Here is a 25,511-nt window from a genome sequence, read left to right as displayed (position 1 = left end):
TTTCTCCTTGGAGCGACGGAGGATAAGACGTGACCTGATAGGGGTGTATAAGATGATGAGAGGCATTGATCATGAGGATAGTCAGAGGCTTTTTTCCCAGGGATGAAATGGGTAACATGAGGAGGCATAGTTTTAAGGTGCTTGGAAGAAGGTACAGAGGGAATGTCAGGGAAAATTTTTAACACAGAGGGTGACAGCTGTGTGGAATGTACTGCCGACGACAGTGATGTAAATGAAGAGCGGGTGCAAGAAGGAAATATAGGAAATGAATGAGTAAAATACAAAAGTCCAATAGAATTATGGATTTTAAAGTAAAATTAGAACATGTAACTTCTACTTTTAGAATAGAGGCAGATACAATAGGGTCTTTCTTAAGAGACTCTTAGATAGGTAGATAGAGCTGAGAAAAATAGAAGGCAATGTAGTAGGGAAATTCTAAGCAGTTTCTCGAGTAGGTTAGAGTCATTGTGTGTCGAAGGTGCTGTAGATTTCTCTGTTCTATGTAACTAAAGCTGATGGGAGGATTTTGTTCCGTTTTCCCATGCAGCACTTGGATTTAGATGCCCGACAGATCCATACAGCTGCATTTCCAAACACGCCCCACTGCCTGCCAGGGAAAGAACCGGAGGTATGACTATCTGCCCCGAACCAAAGACCCGTCTATCGGCCGAAACGAGGTGCTGCAGAAATGGCGGCAGCATAAAGCTCCCTGGAGGCCGGGTACGGATCGTGGGGCTGAGAGAGAGGGGAAGGTCAGGGGTGCGGGGCCACGGCGTGTCTGCGGCTCACAGCAATTGCCTCCCCTCCCCACCCCACCCCACCCCCTGCCCCGCTCGGTGCCCCGCTCCTACCTGCTGCCAACCCTCCAGAGCACGGCGGCCGCTCACTGTCCGGAAACCTCGCGCATGCGCGTCTGAAGCGCGGAGGTTTCTGGGTGCATGAGGCAGCCGAGTGCTGTAGGGACTCAGTGGAGGAATGAATAGTCTAGGCGTTGTGGACATCTTTATTCCTCTCCTGATCCTCCAGCATTTTGCAGACTTAAACTAATTTCCCCCCCTCTCAGTTTCCAAAAATGCTGCTTATCTTTCACTTGTCACTTCCTCCTACTTCCCGCAAACTCTAGCCCCCGCCATGTCCGGAGCCCCAAATCCATGATTGGTGCTGGGCCCCTCTTTTGTTTCTGGCCCTGCTCCATCAAAGATGTAACTACTATTCTTGCTGTCACATGTTCAAGGGGAGTGTGGTAATGCAACAATCCAGCTGTTGAGCAAGCGATTTAACCACCCATGACATTCTTCCTTTGCCAAGAGCCCTGAGAAATGGGGATTATTCGGGGCACAACCCTAGTGAACTCACCGCAGTCTGCTGAAAGACATACAGGAAATCCAACATAAAGCTCTTCACCCACGGACCGGTGACCCAGTTGCAACCTAAACATTAAAGGGTGAGTGAGTGGTGAACTGCAGGCATGGATTTGAAAGCACTGCTGTGGAACAGGGACAGGAGCAGGTACCATATGGACTGAGTGGCCTCTCTCCTGTACATTGGCCATGTGACAGAGACAGTGAGCCCCTGAGACACAGGGTTTGATTTGTTGATTTTATCACAGATCTACAACAGTCTATTTTAAAGCAAAACATCAGGAGAACTCCCCACCCCCCATGCACAGTGATCAGGGTTCACTCCTGTTGTGCTGAGCAGCCAGACAGACATTCAAAAGTACAGCACAAAAACAGGCCCTGTGGCCTGTCTAGGCCCCACCAAGCCATTCAAACTGCCTGCCGTCATCAATCAGCAGCGGGACACCGGACAATAGTCCTATCATCCATGTACTTAACTAAAAATCTCATAATTCGAGCTCGTGTGAACCACTTGTGCTGGCAGCTCATTTCACACTCTCACGACCCTCTGAGTGAAGAATTTTCCCCTCATGTTCTTTTTAAACTTTTCACCTTTCACCCAATCTACAGTCCAATGAATAAAGTCCTACCCTATGCAATAATTCTTTATAACTCAGGTCCTCGTGTCCCACCTACATACTTGTAAATTTTCTCTGACCACCTCCAACCTTACTTACACATTTCCTGTAGGTAGGTGACCAAAACTGCACACAATACTGCAAATTATGCCTCACCAATATCTTACGCAACTTCAACATAACATCCTGTACTCAACACTTTGATTTAGGATGTCTAATGTGCCAAAAACTTTCTTTACGACCCTATCTACCTGTGAGGCCACTTTCAATGAATCATGGACCTGTGTTCCCAGATCCCTTTGTTCTACCACACTCCTCAGTGCCCTACCCCTCACTGTGTAAGACCTACCCTTGTTGGCCCTACTGAAGTGCAACACCTCGCACTTGTCTGCATTATATTCCATCTGCCATTTATCAACCTAGTTTTTGCTGTGCCCAGATCCCACTGCAAGCTGTGATAGTCTTCCTCTCTATCCACTACACCCCCAATCTTGATGCATTCCACAAACTTGCTGATTCAGTTGACCACATCATCATCCAGATTGTTGGTATAGATGACAAACAACAATGTCCCAGCACCGATCCTGGTGGCACACCACTAGTCACAGGCCACTAGTCAGAGAGGCAACTATCTACTACCACTCTCTGGCTTCTCCCATAAAACCAATTTAATCCAATTTAGTATCTCATCTCAAATGCTGAACGACTGAACATTCTTGACCAACCTTCCATGCAGAACTTTGTCAAAGCCCATGTCGACAACTTCCACTGCCTTACCTTCATCAGCTTTCCTGGAAGCGCATCTACTTCCTGAGGAGTCAGTGGAGATTCGGTATGACATCAAACGCTTTGCCAAACTTCTATACGTGTGTAGTGACTGGCTGTATCATGGCCATGGCCTGGAAGCACTAATGCTTTTGAACAGAAGATCCTGATCCTGTAGTGGATTCAGCCAGTACATCATGGGTAAAGCCCTCACAATCATTGAGCACATCTACATGAAACGCTGTAGTCGGAAAGCAGCATCCATCATCAGAGATCCTCACCACCCAGGCTATGCTCTTTTTTCATTGCTTCCATCAGGTAGAAGGTACAGGAGCCTCAGGACTCACAGCACCAAATTCAAGAACAGTTACTACCCCTCAACCATCAGGCTCTTGAACAAAAGGGGATAACTACAGTTGCTTGCCCAACAATTGAGATGTTCCCACAGCCGATGATCTCACTTTCTCTTGTTATCTCATGTCCTTGTTATTTATTTGTATTTGCACAGTTTGTTGTCTTCTGCACTCTGGTTGATCTTTCACTGATCCTGTTATAGTTACTGTTCTATAGATTTGCTGAGAATGCTTGCAGGAAGATGAATCTCAGGACTGTATGTGGTCACGTAAATGTATTCTGATAATAAAATTTACTTTGAACTTTTGACTACATGAGGTCATGGGTTGAGGGTGAAAAGTAAAATGTTTAAGGGAAAAACATGAGAGGAAACGTCTTCGCTCAGAAGGTTGTGAGAGTCTGGTGCATGTGAGCTCGATTTCAATGTTAGAGGGAAATGTGGGTAGGTACATGGATGGTAGGATATTGAAGGCTATGGTCCTCCTGCAGGCTGGTGGGAATAAGCAGTTTAAGTGTTTCAGCATGGATCTGATGGCCACCTGTTTTTGTGTTGTACTTCTCTGTAACTCTATGACTCTATGCAAGTTCAGCTGTCTGCCCCTGACTGAGCACACTGAGACATCTTCCCTGATTAGTAACGACACCCCTCCTCCATTAATCCTTCTCTCTCTCTCACGTCTCAAACAACAGAATCCCGGAACACTGAGCTGCCTGTCCCGCAACCGTCTCACTCATGGCTACAACATCATAATTCCAGGTGTTGATCCAGGCCCTGAGCTCATTTGCCTTTCCTATGATACTTCTTGCACTGAAATATACTCAGCACAGGGCACTAGTCACACCATGCTCAACCTTTGTCTGTGGTCTGAAGGACATGTCTCCACAACCTCCCCACTATCTGTTGTGGGCACTGTTTCTCATCCCCTGCAACTCTAGCTTAAACCAGCCCATACAGCACTAGCAGAGCTTCCCCTGAGGATATTAGTCCCCTTCCACTTCACATGAAAACCATCTCTACTGTACAGGTCCCACCTTCCCTGGAAGAGAGCCCAGTGATCCAAAAGTCTGACAGCCTCCCTCCTACACCAACTCCTCAGCCATGTGTTAAACTGCATACTATTCCTATTTCTGGCCTTGGGTAGCAATACTGAGATCACAATCCTGGAGATCCTGCCCTTTAACTTAGTACCTAACGACCTGAACTCACTTTGCGGAACTTCATCACTCTTCCGACCTATGCCGTTGGTACCTACATGGACCACGATATCTGGCTGTTCACCGTCTGACTTAAGGGTGCTGAGAATCTGACAGCAACACTCGCTCGTGAACTGGATTCGGATAGCATGATGGTTAAAAGTTTAACATACAACTCATCTGAACTTCCTCACTGATGAGAGCTTGCTGGTGTTTCAGCAGGTGGAATGATTTCTTTGCAGACGTGGCAAATATGAATTTGCTGGAGCCTCACAAAGTTGCTTAACTGAATGAATCTCTTTCCACATACGGAACAGGTGTATGGGAGGTGTATGGAGGGATATGGACCGTGTGCAGGTCAGTGGGACTAGGCAGAAAATGGTTCGGCACAGCCAAGAAGGGCCAAAGGCCCTGTTTCTGTGCTGTAGTTTCTATGGTTTCTATGGTTCTATGGTACTCCCCTGTGCAAAATACCCAAAGCTGCAAAGCTCAGGTGGCTGAACAAATCCATTCCCACACTTGCAATAGGTGAACAGCCTCTCTCCAGTGTGAACTCTCCGGTGTTTCAGTAGATTGAATGCTTGGATGAATCCTGTCCCACACACGGAGCAGGTGAATGGCCTCTCCCTATTGTGAACTTGCAGCTGCAAAGGCCAAGTGAGTCCTTTCCAAAATGAGAGCCTGTAAATGAAACCTTACTGCTATCATTTATCAGGTTAGATCACGGACATGTGCAACTTATTTACCACTCTTTACTCAGAGAGTCGTAGCTGTGTGGAACGAGCTTCCAGCAGAAGTGGTTGAGGCAGGTTGGATGTTATTGTTTAAAGTTAAATTGGATAGATATATGGACAGGAAAGGAATGGAGGGTTATGGGCAGGTCGGTGGGACGAGGTGAGAGTAAGAGTTCGGCACGGACTGGAAGGGCTGAGATGGCCTGTTTCCATGCTGTAATTGTTATATGGTTATATAGTTATTTGGGTTTTCTTTGCTATGTCCTCCTTATTCGAGGATTGGTGAACTGACGCAGCAGAACTCACGAACACAAGAGATTCTGCAGATGCTGGAAATCCAGAGCAACACACACAAGATGCTGGAGGAACTCGTAGGTCAGGTAGCATTTACGGAAATTAATAATAGATGGTGTTGTGGTCTGAGACCATTCTTGACCACTGAATAGGAAGGAAGAAGATGCAAACACGAGGAATTCTGCAGTTGCTGGAAATTCAAGCAACACACATCAAAGTGATTTTAATGATGAAACTGATGGCTTTGTTGTAAAGTTTGCAGATGATGTGAAGATAGGTGATTTTGAGGAAGTGAGAGCCTACAGAAGGACTTACACAGATTAGGATAATGGGAAAAGGAATGGCAGATGGAACACAGTGTCGGGAAATGTATGGTCATGAAGAAATGAAAGTGTTGGTTATTTTCTAAATGGCGAAAAATACAAAAAACTGAGGCACAATGGGACTTGGGAGTCCTCGTGTAGGATTCCCTAAAGGTTAATTAGCAGGTTGAATCTGTGGTGAGGAAGGAAAATGCAATGCTAGCATTCATTTCAAGAGGACTAGAATATGAAGGCAAGGATGTAATGTTGGGACTATAAAGCACTGGTGAGACGTCACTTGGGGTATTGTGAGCAGTTTGGGCTGCATGTGACATATTTGATGGCTTTCAGACTGTATTCACTAGAATTAAGAAGAATGAGGGGTGACCAATTGAAACCAATTGAATGGCGGAATGGCTCGAAAGAGTGGATGTGGAGAGGGTGTTTCCTGTGATGGGTGTCTAAGACCACAGGACACAGCCTCAGAATACTATGGAGATGAGGAGGAATTGTTTAGCCAGAGAGTGGAAAATCTGTGGAATTCTTGGCCACAGGCATTTATGGAGGCCAAGTCTTTATATACAGCATATTTAAGGCAGACATTGATAGATTCTTGACTGGTCAGGGCATGAATATGGAGAGATGGCAGGAGATTTGAGTAGAGAGGAAAATTGGATCAGTCTAAATGAAACGGCAGAGCCTGCTTTTAGCGTGTTTTGGTTTGAGCTAAGGATCAGGGGCTATGTTATTCAACTTAGAAATGTTGTATCAGCCAATCAGGACGATGGAATTGGGAGAAGGTTCTAGAGAATGCTGGGCGGAGAGGTTTTTGTGACAGACATTGGTGTGGGTCGAGGTCTTTTTGGCAGGAGCTGGGAGAAGACAGGAGGGAAGATGGCTGAGGATGCCGATCCTGTGCACAAGGTGCTTTGTGCAGATGAATAGCTTCAGGGAGGAAGGACTAATGCTCCCATGGGAGAGCCCACTTGTTCGAGATGGATTTCAAGCGACATTTGGAAGGTGGTGTGTGCTTTTACACAGACTGTGGATCCTGCACATGAGTTAAAGACAACTTCAAGATGAGCTCCAACTTGTGTGCACATTTGGACTGGGTTAACTGTGTTTGATTTTCATTTTTCCACCAACTGTTCGATAAAGCTGAAATTTGTAAATACACTTTATAATTGTATGCAGTGTATAACCTGTTATTACTTGCTGACGAGTAATTGCAAGTGAGCAGCATTTAGACAATATTCACTTTGATTAGGGTGCAGGTGGTTGAAAACTCCTGGGTCACCCGGTCTGGTGGGACCCAAGTCTTATTGGCCTTAGACGTATGGATTTTGAGAAAGATGGTTTTCTCACCTCTATTGACTTGTTACTGAGGGACTGAAGTGCCATATTTCTGAGATGCCCGGTGAAAACGGATATTCCCTGTTGAGAAATATCCCCAAGCTCGAGATCTTAGATACTGTGCACAGAACATTGTATTGTATGAAGTGCCTGATACCAAGATCCTGCCTATTTTGTACAAAATTGTAGGTATGAAAACCAAGTGTTTTGTTTGGAGATTTTGCTGCAGTGTACAGATTTCAGTCATTTCAGTCGTCTACCTTGCTATGGAGGGAGTGCAGCGTAGGTTCACTGGGTTAATTCCAGGGTTGGTGGGAATGTCATATGTTGAAAGATTGGAGCGACTGGGCTTGTATACACTGAAATTTAGAAGGATGAGAGGGGATCTGATTGAAACATATAAGATTATTAAGGGATTGGACACGCTAGAGGCAGGAAACATGTTCCTGTTGTTGGGGGAGAACAGAACCAGAGGCCACAGTTTAAGAATAAGGGGTAGACCATTTAGAACAGAGTTGAGGAAAAACTTTTTCACACAGAGGGTTGTGGATCTGTGGAATGCCCTGCCTCAGAATGCAGTGGAGGTCAATTCTCTGGACTCTTTTAAGAAAGAGTTAGATAGAGCTATTAAAGATAGCGGAGTCAAGGGATATGGGGAGAAGGCAAGAACAGGGTACTGATTGTAGATGATCAGCCATGATCACAGTGAATGGCGGTGCTGGCTTGAAGGGCCGAATGGCCTATCCTGTACCTATTGTCTATTGTCTACCGCTTGTCTGCTCGCGTTTCTCCGGGAATACTGGAGTGAAGTGCTGCTTGGTGCAGTGAAACAGATGTGGGTGAAGGGGAGACTGTGCTGGAGGGCGTTGGGTTTACCAGAGCAAAGCAAAGCTATCTCGACTGTAATCTTCCCACCCTATCATCTGTAAAAATGCTTTTCCTCTTATGAAGATTCAGCACAAGAAAATGGTTTTCCTTTGCTTTCATAACCTTTACACCACAACACCACACACACACACACACACACACAGAGACACACACACACACACAGACACACACACACACACACACACACACACACACACACACACACACACACTCACACTCACAGACACACACACTCACACACACACACACATACACACACACACACACACACACACACACTCACACTCACTCTTCCTTCACAGATCATTCTAAAGTCACTAAATTCATTCAGAAATGGATGACAGTATATACAAAGATACCATGGAGAGACCAAGGAAGGCGTGGAAACAGTCAAAGGATCATATTGTGGACATCTCAGATCCTATAGAGGTCAAAGATCATTAGGAATAAATATTTAAATCTGTAAGGTAAATGAAGAGACTGGTTAAAAAAAAATAAAAATATATTCTAATTTGTAGATGGTTGAATTTGAGTGCTAAAAGTATTAGATACATGAGATGTGAGAGAGACAGAGAGAGAGATAGAGAGAGAGAAACAGACAAACACACCCAGAGAGAAAAACACACAGACTGATTCAGGTAGTGTGGCTCTTTGAAGTTCAATCTACCCCTGTCAGTCTCTGATACAGTGTGAGAGTGTGTGGTGAATGCTGTCTTTGAGAGCCTCTGGTAATATGTGAGTGTGTGGGGTTAATACTGTGTTTGAGAGTCTCTGGCACAGTGTGAGAATTCTGTTTTTCAGAGTCCCTACTACAGTGAAAGTGTGTGGGATTAATTCCATATTTGAGAGCCTCTGCATAGTCAGAGAGTCTGGGATTATTTCTGTATTTCAGAGTCTCTGATACAGTTTGAGAGTGTGGGGTTAATTCTGTATTTGAGGGTCTCTGGTACAGTATTAGAGTGCGTGGTTCAGACTGCATTTCACAGTCTTTGCTGCAGTGTGAGAGTGTGGGGTTAATTCTTTTTTGGGGTCTCTCTAGCACAGTGTGAGATTGTGGGATTTATTCTGTATTTGAGTGTCTCTGGTAGTGTGTGAGAGTGTGGGATAAATTTTGTATTTGTGTGCCTCTGCGCAGTCAGAGTGTGGGGTTAATTCTCTGAGAGTGTCTGGTACAGTGTGAGAGTGTGGGGTTAATTCTGTATTTGAGAGTCTCCAGTACAGTGTTAGAGTATGGGGTTAATTCTGTATTTGTGAGTCTCTGGCACAGTGTGGCAGTGTGGCGTTAATTCTGTATTTGGGAGTCTGGTACAGTGAGGCAGTGTGGGGTTCATTCTGTACTTGAGAGTCTCTGACACTGTGTGAGAGTGTGGACTTAAAAATGCATTAGAGAATCTTTGGTACAGTGTGAGAGTGTGGGGTTAATTCCGTATTTGTGAGCCTCTGGCACAGTGTGAGAGTGTCGGATTAATTCTGTATTTCAGAGTCTCTGGCACTGTGTGAGAATGCAGACTTAAAACTGCATTAGAGAATCTTTGGCACAGTGTGAGAGTGTGGGGTTAATTCTGTACTTGAGAGTCTCCAGTACAGTGTTAGAGTATGGGGTTAATTCTGTATTTGTGAGTCTCTGGCACAGTGTGGGAGTGTGGGATTGATTCTCTATTTGAGAGTCTTTGGCACAGTGTGAGAGTGTGGGGTTAATTCTGTATCTCAAAGTCTCTGGTACAGTGTAAGAGAGTGGGGTCAATTGTGTATTTGAGAGTCTCTAGTACAATGAGATAGCATTGAGTTAATTCTGTATTTGAGAGTCTGTAGTATAGTGGGAGAGTGTGGGGTTAATGCTGCATTTGAGAGGCTCTGGTATAGTGTGAGAGTGTGGAGTTAATTCTGTATTTGAGAGTCTCCAGTACAGTGTGAGGATGTGGGGTTAATTCTATATTTGTGAATCTCTGGTACAGTGTGGGAGTGTGGGATTAATTCCGTATTCGAGAGTCTCTGGAACAGTGTGAGAGGGTGTGCTTAATTCTTTATTTGTGTGCCTCTGCACAGTCAGAGAGTGTGGGGTTAATTCCCTGTTTGAGAGTGTCTGGTACAGTGTGAGAGTGTGGGGTTAATTCTGTACTTGAGAGTCTCCAGTACAGTGTTAGAGTATAGGGTTAATTCTGTATTTGCGAGTCTCTGGCACAGTGTGACAGTGTGGGGTTAATTCTGTATTTGAGAGTCTCTGGCACAGTGTGAGAGTGAAATTAAAACTGCGCTTGAGAATCTTTGGTACAGTGTGAGAGTGTGATGTTAATTCTGGGTATTTGAGAGTCTCTGACACAATGTGGGAGTGTGGGGTTAATTCTGTATTTGAGAGTCTCTTATACAGTGTGAGAGTGTGGGGTTAATTGTGTATTTGAGAGTCTCTGGCACAGAATGAGTGTAGGGTTAAAACTGTATTTGAGAGTCTTTGGAGCAGTGTGAGAGTGTGGGGTTAATTCTGCATTTGAGAGTCTCCTGCACACTCAGGGAGTGTGGGGTTAATGCTCTGTTTGAGAGTGTCTGGTACAGTGTGAGAGTCTGGGAGTTAATTCTGTATTTGTGAGTCTCTGGCATAGTGTGGCAGTGTGGGGTTAATTCTGTATTTGAGAGTCTCTAGCACAGTGTCAGAGTGGAATTAAAACTGCATTTGAGAATCTTTGGTACAATGTGAGAGTGTGGGTTTAATTCTGTATTTGATAGCCTCTGGTACAGTGTGAGAGTATGTTGTTAATTCTGTATTTGCGAGTCTCTGGCAAAGTGTGGGAGTGTGGAGTTAGTTTTGAATTTGAGAGTCTCTTGTACAGTGTTAGAGTATGGGGTTAATTATGTATTTGAGAGTCTCTGGTCCAATGTGACAGTGTGCAGTTAATTCTGTATTTGTGTGCCTCTGCACAGTCAGAGAGTGTGGGGTTAATTCTCCGTTGGAGAGTGTCTGGTACAGTGTAAGAGTCTGGGGTTAATTCTGTATTCGAGAGTCCCTGGCACAGTGTGGGAGTGTGGGATTAATTTTGTATTTGAGAATCTCTGGCACTGTGTGAGAGTGTAGACTTAAAACTGCATTTCTTTTCTTTTTAAGTCTTTTTATTAATTATTATTGAAAATCAACAACAGAAAAAAGTACATCAAAATAATCTAGATAACATATCCATATGTAAAGTAAAAGTTAAACTATCAACCAGGGCTGAGCAATATATCAATAATAATCAAAAAACAAAGTATTAAAGCTTTTTTTATGGAAAAAAGGAAAGAGAGAAAATAAAGAATCCTTACTAACTAAAACAGAGAAAACCCCTAATATCTGAAAAAAAGGGAAAAAAAAACATTCGGAGCACAAACCCGGATCCATGTGCCATACAAGCTTCCATTAAAAAAAAAGACATCAAACCGCCAACCAAACCCATATAACCAAGCATCAGAGAAGGACCATCTGTATTAACTCAAGTCAAATGGTAATAACAGGCAAAAGAACCCCACCTTTTCTCGAAGTCAAATTTAGGATCAAAAGTTCCTTAATTTTTTCCAAACGAGGACATAACATCACCTGAGAGAACCATTGTATCAAAGTGGGAGCAGAGGCATCTTTCCAAGTTAATAAAATAGCCCTTCTAGCCAATAATGTGACAAATGCAATTACATATTGGTCAGATATAGAAATACCGTGAATATGTTGAGGAATTATACCAAACAAAACTACAAAACTGTCAATTTATTAAGTTGTAAATTGATTTTTAAAGCTTTAGAGATTGTAGAAAAAATAGATTTCCAAAATTGTTTCAATACAGAACACGACCAAAACATATGTGTCAATATAGCTATCTCAGTTTTGCATCTATCGAAGGAGAGTTAACCAGCTTCAAAATTCGCAACCAATCCTCTGTTATCAAGGTCATATTAAGCTCTCTTTCCCAATCTTGCTTAATCTTTAAAGGATAATTATCCTGTTTTAATAGTAAATTATAAATTTTCCCAATAAAACCTTTCACTAAAGGGTTCATTTTTAAAATAATGTCTAACAGGTCAGAGTCTTGAATATATGGAAAATTACTTAAATATTCTTGTAAGAAATGTCTGACCTGAAGATATTGCAAAAAATGTGATTATGAGACAGAGTATTTAGTTACTAATTTCTGAAAGGACATCAATCGACCTTCTTGAAACAAGTCCACAAAGGAAAAAATTCCTTTATTCCTCCAAAGAGAAAAGGTAGGATCACTAAGTGAAGGTTTAAATAAATAGTTTCGATAAATTAAACTAAAAAGGTTAAATTTTTTAAGATTAAAAAACTTACGAAACTGGTACCAAATTCATAATGATTGATTAATCATAGGATTTATATTTAGAATAGAAATTTTGGCTAATTGTACAGGTAAAGGAACTCCTAATAATGAAGTTAAATGAAATTGTTTCACAATTTTCAATTCCAAATCAACCCAAGAAGATGGTCGTTCCTTGTTGTCGGTCCAATGTAACCAAGAACACGCATAACGTATATTAACCGCCCAATAGTACATTCTTAAATTAGGCAAAGTAAGACCTCCATCCTTTTTTAATTTTTGTAAATGACATTTTCCGATTCTTGGTCTTTTATTATTCCAAACAAAAGATGAAATAATAGAGTCAACCTGATCAAAAAACTTCTTGTTAGAAAAATAGGAATGTTTTGAAATACATATAAAAATGTTGGTAAAATCATCATTTTAACTGCAAGAATTCGACCTACTATCGAAAATGTAAGTGGATTCCATCTAGAAAAAAATTGCTTCATAAAATCCACTAACGGAACTAAATTAGCTCTATAAAGGTCTCCGTAATTTTTAGGGATGATAATACTTAAATATTTAAAAGAATCCGTAACTTTTAGAGGAATATTACCATATATAGATGTGGAATCATTTAAAGGAAATAATTCACTTTCATGCAGGTTTAATTTATATCCTGAAAACAATCCAAATTCGTTTAATAATTTCAATAAGCTAGGAATAGATTCTTCAGGATTCGAAATATAAACCAAAAGATCATCTGCATAAAGGGAGATTTTATGAATAGTCCCATTTATAGAAATTCCTTGAATATTTTTAGCTTCACGAAGTGTAATAGCCAAGGTTTCCAACATCAAGTTCAATAACAGAGGACTTAATGGACATCCTTGTCTCGTACCCCGGGAAAGTTGGAAAAAGGGGGATCTACAGTTATTAATGATAACAGTGGCAATAGGACTTTTATATATCAATCTAATCCATTTATTAAAATTAGTACCAAAGCTAAATTTCTCTAAAACTTTAAATAGATATTTCCATTCAACTCTATTAAATGCCTTTTCAGCATCTAGAGAAACAACACGTTGGGGGATCTTAGAGAGGGATGAGTATATAATATTTAACAATCTCCGAGTATTAGAAAAAGAATAACGGGCTTTTATAAAACCCGTTTGATCCTGAGAAATAATTTTAGCTAGTATATTCTCCATCCAATTAGCCATTATTTTTGAAAGAATTTTGGCATCCACATTTAATAATGAAATAGGTCTAAATGAAGCACAATCAGTAGGATCTTCATCTTTCTTAAGAATTAAAGAAATAGAAGCTTCATAAAATGTGGAAGGTAACTCTCCTAACAGAAAAGAATCTTTAAGCATTTCCAACGTATAAGGAGTAAGTAAATGTTCAAATTTTTTATAAAATCCTACAGTAAAACCATCTAATCCAGGAGCTTTACCAGATTGCATTGAAAGAATAGCTTTCTGAATTTATCTTTCAGTGAAAGGGGCATCAAGAATTTGCTGATCTTCAATAGATATTCTAGGAAAATCAATCTTTTGTAAAAAGGCATACATATTAGAAAGGTCAGCTGGAAACTGAGATTTATAGATTTCACTGTAATAGTTTTGAAAAATTTTATTAATATCTTCATAATTACAGTACTAGCTAAACTACCATCTCCCTTACAAATTGGGAGAAAAAACTTTTAACCATTATTTAAATTGAGCGGCACGCGGAATTCCATTCTTACGTTTCTTTTCTTGGGGATGCGTTCCGGCTTTTTCTCTCTTTTGCCGGATTTCCTTCTTTGGGGATGGTGGGAGGTTTGGGGGTATTTTTGTACTTTAGGGTTTATTGTGGGGTTTTTTTCACACACACTTGAAGCACCTTCAATTACTCCAAAAGACTGAGGTTTGGTAAAATACTGAAAGGCTTTTATTCGCTGTACAATACGACCTCCACAGTGAGTGTCTGCCTCCGGACTGAGGGGGAGGGGCAAGGCGAACACCTTTATACAGGATTCTGTGGGAGGAGCCACAGGGCAGTCAGCAGAGGGGTGTGTCCAGACAGGTAACCGAGCTACAACATATATACATGGTTTACCACATTTACCCCTCCTTTTTTTTTAAAAAGAGTCCCGCGGGGTGAAGTGACTGACAATATTTACAAGAAGTATATTTACAGGTTAAGTCTATCAGGCGGTCGTGTCCGTCGCTGTGACCTACGTAGCACCGGCGGTGATTGCACCGGCGATGGCGGTTGTGCTGGCTCCGGCCTGACTTCAGGTGCCAGCACGTTAGGCGTCGGTAATCCCTCGTGCGTGTGCGTTGCGCCCGGTATGGGAGTGTCGTGTGGTGTCTGTATAGGGTTTGGGGTGCACGGTGTCTTGTAGGTACATACATTGGTGGGTACGGGGTCAATAGTCACCACGGAGTGTTCAGGGTAGGGGCCCAGAGCTCCTGCGGGCGCCAGGTCGCGGATGGAGACCATGTCCTCCCGCCCATCAGGTAAAACCACGTAGGCATACTGGGGGTTCGCATGAAGTAAGTGAACCCTCTCGACCACCGGGGAGTATTTATTGCTCCTTGCATGTTTCTGGAGCAGCACTGGCCCCGGGGACATCAGCCAAGATGGTAGGGTGGTCCCAGTGGTCGACTTTCTGGGAAAAGAAAAGAGCCGCTCATGAGGGGTGGCATTGGTGGCTGTGCATAACAGGGAGCGGATGGAGTGGAGTGCCTCGGGAAGGACCTCCTGCCAGCGGGAGACCGGCAGTCCCTTTGACCTGAGGGCTAAGAGTGTGGCTTTCCACACTGTGCCATTCTCCTTCTCTACCTGTCCATTCCCCCGGGGATTATAGCTCGTGGTCCTACTGGTTGCAATTCCCCTAGCCAGTAGATATCGGCGCAGCTTGTCACTCATAAACGAGGACCCTCTGTCACTGTGGATATAGCATGGGTATCCAAACAGAGTGAAGAGCTTGCGCAGGGCTTTTATAACTGACGTGGTAGTGGTGTCGGGGCAGGGGATAGTGAAGGGGAACTGCGAGTACTCGTCAATTACGTTAAGAAAGTACACATTGCGGTCGGTGGAGGGAAGGGGGCCCTTAAAGTCAACACTCAGTCGCTCAAAGGGGCGGGTGGCCTTGATGAGTGGTACCTTTTCGGGTCGGTAGAAGTGCAGTTTGCACTCTGCGCAGACTTGGCAGTCCCTGGTCATCATCCTGATCTCCTCAAGGGAGTAAGGCAGGTTCCGGGCTTTCACGAAGTGGAAAAGCTGGGTGACTCCCGGATGGCAAAGGTCTACATGTAGAGCGTATAGCCGGTCGATCTGCGCGCTGGTGCATGTTCCCCGGGATAGGGCATCAGAGGGCTCATTGAGCTTCCCAGGCCTGTACATGATGTCATAGTTGTAGGTGGAGAGTTCGATTCTCCATCTCAGAATTTTATCATTATTGATTTTGCTCTGCTGCTGATTATTAAACATGAATGCGACTGAGCGCTGGTCAGTTAGCAGGGTGAACCTTTTGCCGGCAAGATAGTGCCTCCAGTGCCTTATAGCTTCCACTATGGCCTGGGCCTCTTTCTCTACCGCAGAGTGCCGAATTTCAGGGCCTTGAAGGGTACGGGAGAAGAACGCCACTGGTCTTCCTGCCTGGTTGAGGGTAGCAGCCAGCGCAAAGTCGGAGGCGTCACTCTCTACTTGGAAGGGAATGGCCTCATCCACCGCATGCATTGCTGCTTTGGCAATGTCCCCTTTTATGCAGTTGAAGGCCGCGTGGGCCTCGGCAGAGACGAGGAATGTGGTGGACTTGACCAGGGGGCGGGCCTTGTCTGCATAGTTAGAGACCCATTGGGCGTAATATGAAAAGAAGCCCAGGCACCTTTTGAGGACTCTGAGGGTATTGGGAAGAGGGAGTTCCAACAAGGAGCGCATACGGTCGGGGTCAGGGCCAATGACTCCATTCACCATGACACACCCAAGGATAGCAAGTCGGGTGGTCTCAAATACACACTTGTCCTTGTTATAGGTAAGTTTGAAAGATTTGGCCGCTTGGAGAAATTTTTGGAGGTTGTTGTCGTGATCCTGCTGGTCGTGACCACAGATGGTGATGTTATCCAGATATGGGAACGTGGCCTTCAGTTGGCACTGGTCCACCATCCGGTCCATTGCCCACTGGAAGACAGATCCACCATTCGTGACACCAAAGAGGACGCGCAGGAATTGATAAAGCCTGCCGTTCGCCTCGAAGACAGTGTAAGGGCGGTCCTCCCAGCGGATGGGGAGCTGATGGTAAGCGGATTTTAGGTCTATGGTCGAGTACACCTTGTACTGTGCTATCTGATTGACCATATCCGCGATACGGGGTAGAGGGTACGCGTCGAGCTGCGTGAACCTATTGATGGTCTGGCTATAGTCCATGACCATCCTATTCTTCTCCCCATTCCGAACAACGACCACCTGCGCCCTCCAAGGGCTTGTGCTTGCCTCAGTGACCCCCTCCCTGAGCAGCCGCTGCACCTCCGACTTAATGAAAGCTCTGTCCCCCACGCTGTACCTCCTGCTTTTAGTTGCCACAGGTTTACAGTCGGGGGTCAGGTTGGTGAACAGCGGTGGGGGAGGGATCCTGAGGGTGGAGAGGCCGCAAGTGGTGTCGGTAGTGTGGCAGTTGGCATGATATTGGGTGGGATGCGCGGGTTGGTGTGTGTGTGTGGTCAGTAGCGGGGTACGTGACATATCTCTACAAAACAGGGGATTTATGACAGTAATTGGCGGGAGGGGCCCATCATACTTCATTGTCACGCTCTTCAGGTGGCTCTAGAAGTCCAACCCCAACAGCACAGGGGCACACAGTTGAGGCAAGACCAGTAACGTAAAGTCTTGATATTCTGTGCCCTGCACCACTAGTGTCACTACACAACCCCCCCGGATGTCTGTTGTATGCGACCTGGAGGCCATAGTGACCCTCCGACTTACCGGCCGTATCATGAGTCCACAATGCTGCACCGTGGCCGGGTGGATAAAACTCTCCGTGCTGCCCGTGTCAAACAGGCAGCTTGTCCTGTGCCCCTCCACCAGGATGTCCATCATTGACCTTGCGAGCTGGTGGGGAGTGCTTTGGTCGAGGGTCACGGAAGCCAGGGTGCGGTCGCTGTCTTGGTCTGGCGCGGTGGGGTGGCCCGTGAGCACCTGTTGGTCGTAGGCGGTGGGAGGTGGTGCCGACCAAGATGGCCGCCCCCATGTCTCGCACGTGGTGGCGGCGTGCAGGGAAGATGGTGGCCCCCATGTCTCGCACGTGGTGGCAGTGTACAGGGATTATTCAAGAAGATATTGTTTCAGATAATAATGGTAGATTTTTAATTATTAAAGGAACAATTTGTAATAGAAAAATTGTCCTGGTTAATCTTTACGGACCTAATATAGATGATCCTTTTTTTAAAAATGTATTTGGTTTATTACCAGACTTAAATGAATATATGCTGCTGATGGGAGGTGACTTCAACCGTTATTTAAACCCTTTGTTCAAACAAAAGTTCAACCAGTCAGCAGCTTCCGAGTCGTTCGGCAACACTTATTAATTCCTTTTTAACTGATTATGGTTTGATAGTAATCTGGAGAAATTTACATCCTAATGACAGAGATTATTCTTTTTATTACATGTTCATAATAAATATTCGAGAATTGATTATTTTATAGCTGATTTCCAATTTTTGTCCAAAGTCCAGAAATGTGAATATGATGCTTTTGCAGTCTCGGACCATACGCCTTTAAGCTTAACTTTTGAGCTAAATGATGTTAGTAATGTAAACTTGCCTTGGCGCTTTCCAGAAAATTTATTACAAAGTTCGGACTTTGTTAAATTTATAGAGCTTCAGATAAAAGATTTCTTTCTTTTTAATAATACCGGAGATGTTTCGAAATTGATTATATGGGATACACTCAAAGCATATTTGTGAGGTCAGATAATATCTTACTTGGCTAAGCTTAAGAAACAGACAAAAATAGAGTTAGATAGAATTTCCAAACTAATTAAAGATCTGGATAACACTTATACAGTTTCTCCTAATGTAGATTTATTTAAACAAAGGGTTGAACTTCAATCACAATATAATTTACTATTAACTTATGATATTGAAAGAAATTTGCTTAAATTAAAAAGTCAATTTTATATGTTTGGAGATAAAGGTAACAAGCTATTAGCCTCTCAACTTAAAGCAGTTAGAGCTAAAAGACAAATTTTAAAAATTCGTAAAACTGCATTTGAGAATCTTTGGTACAGTGTGAGTGTGTGGGGTTAACTCTCTATTTGAGACTCTTTGGACCAATGTGAGGGTGTGGGCTGAATTCTGTATTTGAGAGTCTCTGGCACATCGTCAGTGTATGGGGTTAATGCTATGATTTAGAGTCTTTAGCACAGTGTGACAGTGTGAGGTTAATTCTGTATTTGAGAGCCTTTGTACAGTCAGAAAGTGTGGGGTTAATTCTCTGTCTGAGAGTGTCTGGCTTCAGTGTGAGAGTGTGGGGTTAAATCTGTATTTGTGAGTCTCTGGCACAGTGTGAGAGTGGAATTAAAACTGCGTTTGAGAATCTTTGGTACACTGTGAGAGTGTGGGGTTAACTCTGTATTTGAGAGCCTCTTGTACAGTGTGTGAGTGTGGTGTTACTTCAGTGATTGAAACGCTCTGGCACAGTCTGGGAGTGTGGAGTTAATTCTGCAATCAAGAGTATCTGGTACAGTGTGAGAGTGTGGTTAATTCTGTATTTGAGGGTCGGTGGCACAGTGTGAAAGTGTGGGTTTAATTCTGTATTTGAGAATGTCCTGTACGGTGTGAAAATATGTGGTTATTTCTGTATTCGTGCGGCTCTGTATAGTCAGAGAGTGTGGGGTTAATTCTCTGTTGGAGAGTGTCTGGTACCGTGTTAGTGTGTGGGGTTAATTCTGTGTTTGAATGCCTTTGGCACATTATGAGAGTGTGGGGTTAATTCTTTATTTGAGAGTCTCTGGCACAGTTTGAGAGTGTAGTGTTAATTCTATATTTGAGAATCTCTGGCACAGTGTGAGAGTGTGGGGTTAATTCTGTTTTTGAGGGTCTCTGGCACAGCGTGAGAGTGTGGAGTTAATTCTGTATTCGAGGGTGTCTTGTACAGTGTGAGAGTGTGTGGTTAATTCTGTATTTGTGTGCCTCTGCACAGTCAGAGAGTGTGGGGTTAATTCACTGTTTGAGAGTGTCTGGTATACCGTTAGTGTGTGCGGTTAATTCTGTGTTTGAATGCCTTTGGCACATTGTGAGAGTGTGGGGTTCATTTTGTATTTGAGAGACTCTGGTATAGTGTGAGAGTGTGTTGTTAATTCTGTATTTGAGAGTCTCTGGTAATGTGTGAGAGTGTGGGTTTAATTCTTTATTTGACAGTCTCTGGCACAGTGTTAGAGTGTTAGAGTGTGGGAGTGTGTGTTTAATTATGTATTTGAGAGTCTATGCTACAGTGTGAGAGTGTGGGGTTAATTCTGTATTTGAGAGTCTCTGGCACATTTTGAGAATGTGGGGTTTATTCTGTATTTGGGAGTATCTTGTACAGTGTGTGACTGTGCGGATAATTATTTATTTGAGAGCCTCTGCACAATCAGAGAGTGTGGGGTTAATTCTCTGTTTGAGAGTGCTTGGTACAATATCAGAGTGTGGGGTTAATTCTGTATTTGAGAGTCCCTGGTATAGTGTGAGAGTGTGTTGTTAAAGCTATATTTGAGAGTTTCTGGTAATGTGTGAGAGTGTGGAATTAATTCTGTATTTTACAGTCTGGTTCAGTGTGAGGGTGTGGGTTTAATTCTTTAATTGATAGTCTCTTAGCAACACAGGAGCTGAAGGCAGAGTGGACAGGGCCAACGAACTTAACCTGTTCTTTAACAGATTTGACATTGTGGCCCCTGCCCATCCCCCACATGAGTCACCTGTTGTCGGCCCCCAACCAACACATATTCCACTCTCCCCTCCTACCCCTCCTCACAGTCCCCCACCCTGCTCCCCTTCCCCACACGAAACCACCACAGTGGGCTTCACAGCTGAACAGGTGAGAAGACAGCTGAAACATCTCAACCCAAGCAAGGCTGCAGGACCGGATGGTGTCAGTACCAGGGTGCTCAAAGCCTGTGCCCCTCAGCTACGTGGAGTACTTCGCCATGTCTTCAACCTGAACCTGAGGCTCCGGAGGGTTACTGTACTGTGGAAGACGTCCTGCCTCGTCCCTGTGCCGAAGACGCGCGCCCCAGCGGCCTCAATGACCACAGACCGGTGACATTGACCTCCCACATCATGAAGACCCTGGGGAGACTTGTTCTGGAGCTGCTCCGGCCTATGGTCAGGCCACACTTAGATCCCCTCCAGTTCGCCTACCAGCCCCGACTAGGAGTTGAGGATGCCATCGTCTACCTGCTGAACCGTGTCTATGCCGACCTGGACAAGCCAGCGAGCACTGTGAGGGTCATGTCTTTTGACTTCTCCAGTGCGTTCAACACCATCCGCCCTGCTCTGCTGGGGGAGAAGCTGACAGCGATGCAGGTGGATGCTTTTCTGGTGTCATGGATTCTTGATTACCTGACTGACAGACCACAGTACGTGTGCTTGCAACACTATGTGTCCGACAGAGTGATCAGCGACACTGGGGCTCCACAGGGGACTGCCTGGTCGCCATTTCTCTTCACCATTTACACCTCGGACTTTAACTACTGCACAGAGTCTTGTCATCTTCAGAAGTTTTCTGATGACCCTGCCATAGTTGGATGCATCAGCAGGGGAGATGAGGCTGAGTACAGGGCTACAGTAGGAAACTTTGTCACATGGTGTGAGCAGAATTATCTGCAGCTTAATGTGAAAAAGACTAAGGAGCTGGTGGTAGACCTGAGGAGAGCTAAGGTTCCGGTGACCCCTGTTTCCATCCAGGGTGTCAGTGTGGACATGGTGGAGGATTACAAATACCTGGGGATACGAATTGACAATAAACTGGACTGGTCAAAGAACACTGAGGCTGTCTACAAGAAGGGTCAGAGCCGTCTCTATTTCCTGAGGAGCTGAGGTCCTTTAACATCTGCCAGACGATGCTGAGGATGTTCTACGAGTCTGTGGTGGCCAGTGCGATCATGTTTGCTGTTGTGTGCTGGGGCAGCAGGCTGAGGGTAGCAGACACCAACAGAATCAACAAACTCATTCGTAAGGCCAGTGATGTTGTGGGGATGGAACTGGACTCTCTGACGGTGGTGTCTGAAAAGAGGATGCTGGCCAAGTTGCATGCCATCTTGGACAATGTCTCCCATCCACTACATAATGTACTGGTTGGGCACAGGAGTACATTCAGCCAGAGACTCATTCCACCGAGATGCAGCACAGAGCATTGTAGGAAACCATTCCTGCCTGTGGCCATCAAACTTTACAACTCCTCCCTTGGAGGGTCAGACACCCTGAGCCAATGAGCTGGTCCTGGACTTATTTCCTGGCATAATTTACATATTACTATTTAATTATTTATGGTTTTATTACTATGCAACTATAATGAAAACCAATTTCCCCCGGGATCAATAAAGTATGACTATGACTATGACTATGGCACAGCATGAGAGTGTGGGGTTAATTCTGTATTTGAGAGTCTGTGGCATAGTATGAGAGTGTGGGGTTAAAACTGCACTTGAGAATCTTTGGTCACAGTGTGAGAGTGTGTAGTTAATTCTGTATTCGAGAGTCTATTGCACAGTGTGAGAGTGTGTGGTTGATTCTGTATTTGAGAGCTGCTGCACAGTCAGAGAGTCTTGGGTTAATTCTCTGGTTGAGGGTGTCTGGTACACTTTGAGAGTGTGGGGTTAATTTTGTGTTTGAACGTTTTTGGCACATTGTGAGAGTCTGAGGTTAATTCTGTATTTGAGTTGCTCTGGCACAGCGTGAGAGTGTGGACTCAAAACTGCATTTCAGAATCTTTCGTACAGTGTGAGACTGTGCGGTTAATTCTGTATCTGAGAGTCTCTACTGCAGTGTTAGAGTATGGGGTTAATTCTCTATTTGTGACTCTGGCACAGTGTGGGAGTGTGGGGTTAATTCTGTATTGGAGAGTCTCAGTTACAGTGTGAATGTGTTTGGTTAATTCTGTATTTGAGAGACTCTTGTACAGTGTAAGAGTGTGCGGTTAATTCTGTATTTGAGTTGCTCTGGCACAGCGTGAGAGTGTGGACTCAAAACTGCATTTCAGAATCTTTCGTACAGTGTGAGACTGTGCGGTTAATTCTGTATCTGAGAGTCTCTACTGCAGTGTTAGAGTATGGGGTTAATTCTCTATTTGTGACTCTGGCACAGTGTGGGAGTGTGGGGTTAATTCTGTATTGGAGAGTCTCAGTTACAGTGTGAATGTGTTTGGTTAATTCTGTATTTGAGAGACTCTTGTACAGTGTAAGAGTGTGCGGTTAATTCTGTATTTGAGCGCCTCTCGACAGTCAGAGAGTCTGGGGTTAATTCTCAGTTTGAGAGTGTCTGGTACAGTGTCCAGGTGTGGGGTTAATTCTGTGTTTGAATGCCTTTGCAACATTGTGAGAGTCTGGGGTTAATTCTGTAATGGAGTGTCTCTGGCACAGTGTGAGAGTGTGGGGTAAAATCTGTTTTTGAGAGTCTCTGGTACAGTGTGAGAATGTGGTGTTGAATCTATGATACAGAGTCTTTGGCACAGTGTGAGAGAGTGGAGTTTATTGTGTATTTGAGAGTCTCTGGTACAGTGTGAGTGTGGGGTTAATTCTGTATTTGAGAGTCCCTGGCACAGTGTGAGACTGTGGAGTTCAAACTCATTTGAATGCCTTTGGAACAATCTGAGAGTGTGGGGTTCATTCTGTATTTGAGAGCCTCTGGTACAGTTTGAGAGTGTAGTGTTAATTCACTGTTTGAGCCTTGTTGTAACATGGATGAAAATATCAGCGAGACAGAGTCACTGGTAGATACAAAGCAGCTTCTTTATTCAACACAATAAAGTACAGCAGGCATCTACGGACGGAGACGCTTTCCGGAGAAAGGTCTGCCAGCACAGTGTGGGCTCCATATTTATATGCTAAACACAAAGGCAATCACTACTTAAAAAGTTATAGACAATGCTTCCTATTGAAGCTACATACAAATTATCACACCATCCTTTCCTTCCGACGCCAACATGTTCTGGGTTGGTATCCACAGCCTTTAGGAATGTAAGTTAAGTCTATGATACATTTATATGGCATTTCCCGTGCTAACATAGAAGACAATTAATATTTATAATGTATAGGTAATACTGTCTTCGAAACTACAGCATCAGGTCAAACTACGGCGCCAGAAGCATCTGGTATTCACACCTTTTTAGGAAGCGCATTGTTGTGGGTTCAAAGGACTGAATCCACAGTACTTTGTCAAATACAAGTCTGGTGGCCAAAGTCATTTAAGTGTAATGAAATCATCTACCCAAAAAAAACTCACTCTAACAGTCCCTCCTCTTGGCCTTCCTAGACAAAAATTAAATTTGTATCAGGAAAGGAGGATCTGCTGAAATAGGGCAGCAAAAATGCCCTGTCTTGAAATTCCTGCCCAATTTTATGTACCTCGATATCTATCCTAGCATTACCTAATCGCTACCTACCAAATTTTAAGCAGAGAGACTGCTCCAAGTCTTTAGAAATGCGGCTCCTTTGGTGTGCCTGCCCTTTCCCTGCAAGCTGACTGCAGCCTTTTGTCTTCAGCCTTTTTCCTCTGGTCGCTGAAACTCTCCTTCCAGGAGCACCCACAGGCACCCATCGATGTACAGGAAGGGGTTGGGGTGGCCTCTACGTAAATGTCTGCAAGGACCTCTCCCCAGTGGCACCCCCTTCCAAATTGTCCGGTTGATCACTGGCCCAACTGCTGAAAAAAGCCCAGCTCCTCCGACTGGGGGTGACTGCTTTCAGATGCCGTGTGCAGTCTGAAATGCCATCAGAGTGGTGGAACTTGCCGTCTCTGCTTTAACTCAAAAATCCCTCCCCGTCTACTTCCCAGTAGATTTCTATACTATGCTATAAAATGAATCCTCTACCTTCAGCAACCAGCCTTCTTTACAGAGTACCATCATCATCACACCTTAGCAGGCTATTCATGGTCTTCCAACATGCTCTCAGTGTCTTCTGCCACACTCTCGGTGTTTTCTGCCTTTGCGTTTTCTCCGAGTATGTTTTCATCAGTTGTGGTCAGGTCTGACATGGCCGGCTGGTGTTCCTCTCTTAGGTTCTCTGTAATTACATGGTTACTGGGTACACTTGGTTCCCCAATCTGTTTGTGGGAGCAACAAGAGGGTGAGTCATATGCTTTAACCTGAGTCCAGTGTTTCCACTGGCTGCCTCGCCGAGTCTGTACGTATCATTGGTTAAGAGTACCATCTGTGGTCCTATCCACCTGGGGGCAAATCCTGGCCTTTCCAGCAGCATCCTCACCATAACTTGGTTGCCGGACTGTGGAAAAAACTATCCCCTTTTCCTCTGGCTCTTTCTGATCAGTGATATGCTGCTGTTGTTTCACTCGATCCTTTATACTTTAAGTTGGTTACAAAGGTCCTTCACGTATTGGGTCATTATATCCCTGTAAGCCCCAGGCTCCCCGCAACCCATAATTACTCCATAAGGGAGTCGTATTGCTCACCCCATCAATAATTCGTAGGGGCTGAGACCCAAAGTGCAATTCGGGGTTGCGTGTAATCTCATCAAGATTCCTGGTAATACATGTGGGGTTAATTCTGTATTTGAGAGTCTCTTGTACAGTGTGAGAGGGTGGGGTTAATTCTGTATTTGAGCGCTTCTGCACTGTCAGAGAGTGTGGGGTTAAATCTCTGTTTGAGAGTGTCTGGTACAGTGTTCGAGTGTGGGATTAATTCTGTGTTTGGCACATTGTGAGGGTGTGGGTTTAATTCTGTATCTGAGAGTCTCTGGCACTGTGTGAGAGTGTGGACTTAAAAGTGAGGTTGACAATCTTTGGTAAAATGTGAGAGTGTGGGGTTAATTCTGTATTCGAGAGTCTCTGGTACAGTGTTAGTGTGTGGGGTTAATTCTGTGTTTGAACACCTTTGGCACATTGTGATGCTGTGGGGTTAATTCTGTATTTGAGAGTCTCTGACACTGTGTGAGAGTGTAGACTTAAAACTGCATTTGAGAATCTTTGGTAAAGTGTGAGAGTGTGGGGTTAATTCTGTATCTCACAGTCTGGTACAGTGTAAGAGAGTGGATTTAATTGTGTATTTGAGATTCTCTGGTACAGTGTGATAGTGTGGGGTTAATTGTGTATTTGAGAGTCTGCTACAGTGTGAGAATGTGGGGTTAATTGTGTATTTGAGAGTCTCTGGTACAGTGTGGGAGTGT

General features: G+C 44.1%; 1 protein-coding gene across 1 annotated transcript in view; it reads left to right on the top strand.

Annotated features, from left to right (window-relative positions):
- The window catches only part of LOC140189154 (uncharacterized), a 66,312-nt gene that overhangs the window by 8,460 nt on the left and 32,341 nt on the right, over positions 1 to 25,511 (top strand). The window contains exon 4 of the mRNA XM_072245851.1: positions 548 to 720. The gene's annotated coding sequence lies outside the window, so the exon portion shown is untranslated. The remainder of the gene's footprint in view (positions 1 to 547; positions 721 to 25,511) is intronic.

Source organism: Mobula birostris, chromosome 28, assembly GCF_030028105.1.
Source record: "Mobula birostris isolate sMobBir1 chromosome 28, sMobBir1.hap1, whole genome shotgun sequence".
Lineage (NCBI taxonomy): Eukaryota > Metazoa > Chordata > Chondrichthyes > Myliobatiformes > Myliobatidae > Mobula > Mobula birostris.
Note: the sequence above shows the minus strand (reverse complement) of the source record. Positions and strands in the feature narration are given on the sequence as shown.